Source organism: Seriola lalandi, unplaced genomic scaffold, assembly GCF_002814215.2.
Source record: "Seriola lalandi dorsalis isolate HSWRI2012SDOR001 ecotype SW California unplaced genomic scaffold, Sedor1 jcf7180002054262, whole genome shotgun sequence".
Classification (NCBI taxonomy): Eukaryota; Metazoa; Chordata; class Actinopteri; order Carangiformes; family Carangidae; genus Seriola; species Seriola lalandi.
Genome location: NW_019524815.1, coordinates 14,206 through 21,357, shown reverse-complemented (window position 1 = coordinate 21,357; position 7,152 = coordinate 14,206). Strand labels below are relative to the sequence as shown.

General features: G+C 37.1%; 1 pseudogene across 1 annotated transcript in view; it reads right to left on the bottom strand.

The window, feature by feature from the left end:
• The window catches only part of LOC111654181 (chitotriosidase-1-like), a 4,888-nt pseudogene extending 528 nt beyond the window's left edge, over positions 1-4,360 (bottom strand). The window contains exons 1-2 of the transcript XR_015437184.1: positions 4,305-4,360; positions 3,123-3,543 (exon numbers count right to left, since the gene is read on the bottom strand). The product of XR_015437184.1 is annotated as a chitotriosidase-1-like (transcript). The remainder of the gene's footprint in view (positions 1-3,122; positions 3,544-4,304) is intronic.
• Between the last annotated feature and the right edge of the window lie 2,792 nt (positions 4,361-7,152).

Here is a 7,152-nt window from a genome sequence, read left to right as displayed (position 1 = left end):
GTGAAGAAACTTTTAGTTTCTATGTTCCCCACCTTTGGAACAAGTTTCCTGAATACCTGTGGTCTGCTGAAAGTGTCAGCTCATTTAATCAGTGCTTAAAATCTCAAATATCACTATTTGCTGCGGTTTACCAATAAATTACATACATAACGTAATTTTAATCATGTGTTGTGTCGACCCAGCTGCAGCTACTTCAGTTCACACCTTTTTAATCTTCAGTTACTTCTCTTCTTGCTTTTTCTTTTGCTTGTTTTCTTGTCTTTCATCACTTTTTTTAAATGCTTTTGACGTGTATTAATTTAAATCAGGGCTTAAAACATCACTATTTGCTCTAGTTTACCAATGAATTATATAGGTATCGTCATTTTCAATCATATATTTCACCTCTGTGTCCAAATACTTGAGCGCTTATCAGTAGACACGCTATAAAAACATTGTTTGATTGGCTTTGCATTCCCCACAACTATATCATTTTCAATAAGGTGGGTTTGTGAAGGTGCATCATCTACCAAGCTTGGAAAACTTTGTCAACTCAACATGTTCTGAGTCTTTCAAGTGGCCTAACAAGTCAATGCAAGTTGCTGAGAACCTCAGCGTCTTAAGCCGACCACACAACAGCGCCTCATGAACAATGTGAGACTCCCCACTCTCCATCACTGCCACTGACTCAGAGGGGAAACCTACCACAGTGTTTGCAAGTGCGACAGGCTGGACACACTCTGAGCTATTTACTTTTGTCACAACTGGCTAAGCCACCTGAGAGTAGCACGGCTTTAACAAGTTGATGTGACAAAGCTGTGATTCCTTCTTTCATTCAGGAGCAGAAATCAGGTAGTTCTCTTCAGAGGAATGCTTCACCACCAAGTGAGGACCTGTGAACTTGGCCTGGAAGAGTGACCCAACAAGAGCTAGCACTTGTTCACCAGGACTGAATTAGTTAGTGCTATTCAGCCTGTCTATCATGGTGACACTTCATGTTCTATTGCCATGTAATCAGTTTGTTCCTTGCCAATTCCCCTGCAATATACAACGTATGCCTGAATCCATTTACGCGGTCAACCAAATTTTTTCGATGCTCACTGCTCTTAAAATTGTCCCTCTGCACTGCCAGAGGATCTTGAACAGAATGCTCCAAGTTATTTGGGCTAAACCCAGTACTCCCTTGGGTCATCTCCCTGGCTGCCAACATTAACCACGGCAAACCTTCGTCCCAATCCTTGTCCAACTCTGTGTAAAATGCACAAAGCAGTGACTTAAGAGTCTGGTGAAAACGCTCCAGTGCATAGGCTGACAACTGAGAGTGTTTCAGCTTAAGTTGTTTTATCACCTGCACAAACATATTGGTGGAAAAGTTAGACCCTTGATCACTTTGAACAATGCTAGGGATGCCAAAGACAGAAATGAATGGGGAGAGGACTTTAACCACAGATCTTGTTGTTATTGACTGCAGGGGATACGCAACTTGATGCATGACGGTCAAAAGATACTTTGCTCCTGACCTAGATGGACGCAGAGGTCCCACACAGTCAATAATTATGTGCTCATGTATTGTGTGCAATGGGGCAGGCTTAATAACCTGATTTGGTTTACCAGTGATTTGACATGTGTGGCAAGTTCTGATGTATTCTAAAACATCCTTTTTTAACCAAAAAAGTACCGCAAAATTTGGTCATATGTCTTCCTGACCTCCATATGCCCTGACTGGTCATGAGACAGCTGTAACATAAAGGTATGAAATTTGACTGGTACTCCAATTTGGAAAGTTGAATTTCCCACACCAAACTCATCACAAGGCACCCACTTCCTCACCAGCAGACCATTCTCAAGGAAATAGCAATGACCCTTGTCCTTCACCTCTGTGGCAGGGACCACAGTCTCCACTATCACCTTAATGGAGGGATCTGACTGCTCCTCTGCATGTCAAATACATGGATAATATAAAAAGCTTTTAAAATACAACAAATTGATGAGGACTATTCCCTCTAAATGTCTCACATGGTTCAATCTCAATAAATATTCCAGTATCTCACCAGACAGCCAGTATTAGCTTTTTTCCACAATATGTTGTGTCCAATCATGTGATGGCTAGACATAAACACACATCCAAACAAAAGGGTTAGATACACCAACAATTACATATATATGAGAAAAATTGAATTAAATAAGATATGTCAGATTAAATATTGGAAGAAAAAATAACAAGAACCTTCACTCACAACTGATTTAGATACATAATAACAGACAGCAACAGGACAAAAATTGTAAATACACAGTACAAGTTCTTCATATTATACCGTATATTGATAGATGAAATAATATGTCATAATCGCTATTGACAAATATGGATAGGAGTTTTACTCTTTAACGATGCAGAGATTATGCATAATGTTGATGGATTGACCTGAAAATGTTAATGCTGACGTGTAAATGGTGTTTTCAAATTTACAAGTAGATGAGTGAGGCCGAATAAGAGCAAGCAAAACCATTACTCAGTACTTTTCCCCACAAAACAACAGTGAAGAAGCAAAAAAAAATATACATGTAACAGCTTTTGAGAGTGCCCCACTTTTGTTGCTAATTTTTGGTGGTAATTGGTAATAATATCACTTATGTAGAGTAAAATGATAAATGTGCAACTCTTTAGTTGAAGGTACAGCATTTGCAACTTGTTTTGAAGACGAGATTTCTAGGGCAGTTTTTGATAAACGTTGTTCCGTGGGCACAGTGGTAAAAAGTGTTTCGGTCATTGGGTTTAGCGTAAACCCCATCTGCCCTTCCACTACAGAAATTGTCAGGATCAGTTGTGGTAGTTGTTGTGGTGGTTGTGCTTGTGGTGTAGTGTGGAAAATCTGAAAAAGAATGAGAGTCAAATATTGGGTTAATTGAGATTTAACTCTTGCTTGATCATCACATCATCCTTTAATATCACTGAGCATGACTACATAGACCTCTAAACAGAAAGAGCACACATCGCACTATGATTAACTAAAATTAGTAGAGACAATAAAAGGTGTTAACATTAACACTGATGGCATTAAATCAAATGAAAGACGGTTTAAATTTCAAATTTAGATGTAATGAAATTTATTGAAGGTATTCGAAGTAGGAATCCTGGTATTTACAGTATTAGAGTTGATTTTGTCTCCAGTATCTTGGGATCCCTGGAACAAGGGGCTGTGATGTCCTGTGACAGTTTCCGAGGGACACAGGTATAGTGTCAAGAGTGACATTAAAATAGTTTACCCGGCAACCTGTGTGACTTCATAACTCGCATAGATGACCGCCTTCTCAGCAGAGACACTAGTTTAAATCTTAAATTAAATATATAAATGTAACATATGGAATATTTCTGAGAGTCCCAGAAGAAAGGATCTGACCTGGCACAACAGTGTAAATTTCTGCTTGTTGTCTGATTTGCTTCCTGCTGCTGCGGGAAACCTCCAGTCCAGGCTGAGCCCATCAAAACCATATGTTCTCAGTAGTGTGATAGCAGACTGGATGAACATTGCTCTTCTTGTTTGTGTTGACACCATCGTACTGAATCTGGTAAAGATTAGTACAAAACAGTGTTCTCATCGTCTATAGAAGTATAATATGTAGTTACTGACATCTTTAGTAGGCTACCATCAAATTTTTAACAAGTATTAGAAACAAGTAGAAGAAAAATAGAAAATGATGCCACATAATGTGTGTTAAATTATACTTGCATTTGATACAAAGATAGATTGATTTGAAACACAAAACAATTTTAATTGTATTTGATTTAACATCTGTTTTGGTGTGACTTTGTAACATATGTAAAATGAAAAAAAAAAATTGAAGTTAAATCCTAATGTTAACAACCACTGAGTTCTTACATATAATTAAAAATTGCCAGTTAAACCCCATAATGTATAGTAAAAACTTTTTTGTGCACACAGTATTTGTGTGGTTATTTTGCAGCAAACTACTGTTGGTTATAAATTATTTAATGAAAGGTTGTGTATCAGTATCAGTCATCATTTTTTATATAATTTGCACTATATTGAAGTATTTTTTTGCATTATATGGCAGTTGTTTGAAAAATTACATCACACATTTTATTTGAATCTGATGATGTAATCATGAAATAAACTTTGTACTATAATTACTATACCACAGCACCTCACCTTGTGCTACCTAATTAGTGTCAAACCATATATCATACATGTTGTGCAATGCACAAAAATACGGCATGAAAGGATGAAGCATTGCAGAAATTACCAACATGTTGAAGTGCTGTTTGCTTGTATAATTATGCCTAAATGCTTTTGTATGTCACTTACCTTTGTGTGTCACCGACTGCCAACAGAGTTTTGAGCAGGGGATTTCTTTTTGAGTATCACAGTTTAGTAATAAGTTTCAGGAAACACAAAATTGAACGTAAATTCTAAAATATTAGGAGGGTACAGGTCTGACCTGCTTTTGAGTGCATTGAAGAACTGATAGTGTTGTTAGTCAGTTGCTTCCCTGGGGACCAATCTATTTACACTGCTAATGTCATAAAAGGGTGAAGATCAGATGGGTACAATAGTTCGGATCAATGTCTGAAATCCTGACCTTCCCGCCATTCGCTCTGTTTTCAGCCAAGCTGCTGTAGTAACACGCCAGCCTGGAGAGAGGCTGGTGAGACCTGGCTGAGACATGGAAAAAATAACTTAAAATTGATTTAATTGGCTTTTGAAGAAAGACATTTTTATCAAATCCCTTGTTTCTCAACAATTGTTGGCTTAGGGACATTATTTATCTGCTAATAATACTGTTGACTAGTATTAATTAATGCATGTTATAAACTTACCCAAGCTGGCGATGATCAAACAGAGACCTTCAGAGTGAGAGAGTTGGTAAGCATGAGGTTGAAAACAAACTTTAACAGATCAGTTCACACAAATTGCAAAGAAACAAAAACAAAACAATCATTGTAGGTGGATGGAATTTCAATCTACATGCTAAGCAAAACTTATGGTGTGGCACTTTAACAGGGTTAAACAGGGTGGCGATGTTTTTTTTTCTTTTCCAAAGTGTTGAAAATAATTAAGAAATTATACATTGCCACCTCATTATCAGGCCCTTTTGACTTTGAATGCAAAAATTATTAAGTTAAATACCATGATACCGCCATGTTGAAATTTGTGTTTCTTTAGGAAGTGATTTTTCTGTCAAATTCAGGTCCTTCCACACATATGGTAGGGCCTGATTCGAACTACTCCAAAACTGTGGATTTTGTAAGATTAAGGTATATGTAATTTAGGTACAATAAAGTGTACAACTGTAAATGTTTTTTATTGTTATACAATTTCACATTGTTAGCTGAGTGACAAGAAAAATAGAAATACTACTCCAATATATTACAAAGCACTTCAAAACTCGGTTCTATTTTTTCAAAGTGCTTTTCCTTGCAATGATGAATCACATGCATCAAAAACCAACATCTAGACTGGGGATGATGTGAGTACATGGTCAGCATCTTAGGTCACTCTGCTTCTGTGGTATATTTATGTGTTGTTGTCATGACTGCACTATGTTGAATGTTTCTGATGTTTTGTCAGCTTAATTACATATTTGATGATGTGCAAAAGTTTTCACGTATGTGGTGGGGCTCTACATGAAAACAAACCTTTCAGCCAAAGTTACAATGGTTTGTTTTAATCAAGTGAGAGTTTTCAGTCTGTGCTGTTTTCTCTCTGCTCTTGTCATTGGTTGAGGGTCAGATGGAAAAAAAAGCGATGTTATATACAGTGTATTTGTGCACGAATAGCACTTTAACAACATTTTAAACAAAATTTGATGACAGTTTTGTTTTTGGGTTGTTTCGTCACTGTCAATCAAATCTGATGACACCACACACACAGCGTTTTTTCAGCAAATTAGCTGTTTTCAGGGGCTGTAAGATAGTGTGGTAAAGAATGATTTATTCAAGGCTATAGTTGAGCAGCTAAGATATGGATACATAACAAAAATAATTACAGGTGCTTCAAAAACATTCTTAAAAAAATAGAGAAGTTGTTTAATCCAGAAACCAGTTATTGGCCCAGAACTGAGGTCAGACATCACAAATATATTCTAAACCTCTTAGGTTTGTCGACTAGATATTGGTTCTGCTTGTTGCTTTCGGTGTCCACAGTACAATGCAGGCTGGCATCATTTGTTGTTGCTGTATATTTGTACTTAAAGTGTATTCAGTTTTTGCTGAATGGCAGATCCTTACACTAGCAACAGAAAATAACATTTACAGAAAAGTTTACAGGAAATTAATGTATGGACAAATCAAATAGCTGGAGTTGCATTTAAGTGTTTATCCACATGTATACGTTGAACTCATTGTTCAATTTGTGTTAACCTGACACTGCAACTGATTGTAATTGGGCCTCAGCTTTAGAGGACAGTGGTGTGAGGTAATTAAGATTATTATGTGTTTTGCTTTCCTTTATATCTCTCTCATGTTCCCTACTAGTTTCTGATGACCCACCACCTAAAATGTTCAGCATGTTGAATGTTCAGTAGGGGTGTGGTTTACAGGGGAAACGATGTCACAGGTGCAGCTGGTGTCACACAAAGAATAACATACCATAGCTACATATAGTCTTTAAGGACTGTTTGCTCACTGGGTGTGATTTAGAACAGGTGTTTGCAGTTTAAGGAATACCTACTCATAATTAATGATGCCATTTTCATAAATTGCAATGACCCCACCTTTTCAAATAACAATAAGGTGTCGAGGACGTCAGTCGCCTGTGCCTGTCTTGTAAGTGAAAAGATAATTGAATTAATAATAGTTGGTACTCTCATATTTTAGATAATTGGCATAATTGGCCACACCTGTAGAACCACTGTAACAAAGGGGAAGTGGCATCTTAATGAGGGCACAACAGAAAAGGTGCCTTTTAGGAATTTTTTAAGAACACAATGCAGTAATAACTAGTAATCTAGGCCAAGGTGAGCCAGGTGCTGATGGTGTCACCTGCTGGAGGGATGCCACTTTGCTCACTTTGCACTCACTTAATGGTGAATAAAAATACAGGTTCTACAGGCAGAAGAAATCTGGATAATGTTAAGGTCACAGGGTGTGTACAGGTGTAAACAAGTTAGGTTTACGACTTTTTAGACCTTTTTAATGCCATTTTAAATTAAATT